Consider the following 1687-nt stretch of genomic DNA (forward strand, 5'->3'; position numbering starts at 1 on the left):
TTTCACATCCTCACCAACTCTTGTCTCTTTTTGGGGGGGTAACATCTGACCTAATGGGTGTGTGAAGAGGACTTTCAATTTTTTTTTTTTTTTTCAATTTTTTTTTTTAATTTTATTTATTTATTCATGAAAGACAGAGAAGCAGAAACATAGGCAGAAGGAGAAGCAGGTTTTCTGCAGGGAACCTGATGCGGAACTCGATCCCAGGACCCCAGAATCACGACCTGAGCCAAAGGCCAAAGGCAGGCATTCAACTACTGAGCCACCCAGGCATCTCAATGGGCTTTAAAAGTTTTAAGATTTATTTATTTATTACACAGAGAGAGAGCTCACACATGTGCAAGTGAGGGAGGGGGTAGGGTGGACAGAGGAAGAGAGAGAATCTCAAGCAGATTCCCCTCTGAGCTTAGGGCTGGATCCCACACCCATAAGAAGACAGGCCAGAGTCAAGGACCTGCAGGAGTCAGAAGTTCAATGGCCTAACCAATGGGACTGAGCCACGCAGGTGCCCCCGGGCTTTTTTTTTTTTTTCTTTAATGCAAATACCTTAATGTAAATAATCTTGTAGGCTTTTCTTTTCTTTTCTTTTCTTTTTTTTTTTTTTTTAAAGATTTTATTTATTTATTGACGAGAGACACAGAGAGACAGAAAGGCAGAGACACAGGCAGAGGAGGAAGCAGGCTCCATGCAGGGAGCCCAACATGGGAGTCGATCCCAGGTCTCTAGGATCACACCCTGGGCTGAAGGCGGCACCAAACCACTGAGCCACCCAGGGATCCCCTAGGCTTTTCTGTATTAAAAAAGAAGAAGAAGGAAAAAAAAACAAAAAACAAAAAACAGGGATGCCCCGGTGGCTCAGCAGTTGAGTGTCTGCTTTTGGCTCAGGATGTGATCCTGGGATCCTGGGATCTAGTTCCACATCAGGCTCCTTGTATGGAGCCTGCTTCTCCCTCTGCCTATGTTTCTGCCCCTCTCTCTCTGTGTCTCTCATGAATAAATAAATAAAATCTTAAAAATAATAATAAAAATTTATAAAAACATTTCCAGAGCTAAAGGAAGAAGGGCAGGTCAGACTCAAGTCCACAATCCAGGAGTTAGGCCTGTGTGGCATTGGACAAGTCGCTTCATCTGTCTGAGCCCTCAGTTTCGCCACCCAAGGAAAGGAAGAGTTACCTCATTCGCAGAATTAAGGAAGTAACAATTATTCAGATGTTTGTACAAAGAAAAAAAATTGGTCAGAAGGTCAATTTGTCAGCCTACTAAGATTTGGGAAGCAGACTATGGGTGAAGAAAATTGGGAAGTCCACTAACCCTCTACTGAGGACCAGGCATTTTCAATTTTTTTTTTTTTTTTTTGGCATTTTCAATTTTTAAAGCCCTCTCCATTATTTAAAAAAAAAAAAAAAAGGAAGTGGAGCCTCAGAGGTTCTGGGGACCTGCTCATACTCACACCAGGCAGAGATGGGATCTGACCCCAGAGCTGAAACTCTAAGCCCCACTGCTTTGCATATGACCTTTTCCTGATCTTAATATTTCAATAGATTAGGGTTGCAGATCAGAAAGTCTGAGTAACTCGATGATAACAATAATTAATATTTAGTATCTGCCATGTGCCAGGCACCATGCTACACTCAGGGTCCTCATACCCTAGTAAGGATGTATGCTTCTTGCTCACTGATTGTGAAAT

Source organism: Canis aureus, chromosome 26 (genome assembly GCF_053574225.1).
Source record: "Canis aureus isolate CA01 chromosome 26, VMU_Caureus_v.1.0, whole genome shotgun sequence".
Lineage (NCBI taxonomy): Eukaryota > Metazoa > Chordata > Mammalia > Carnivora > Canidae > Canis > Canis aureus.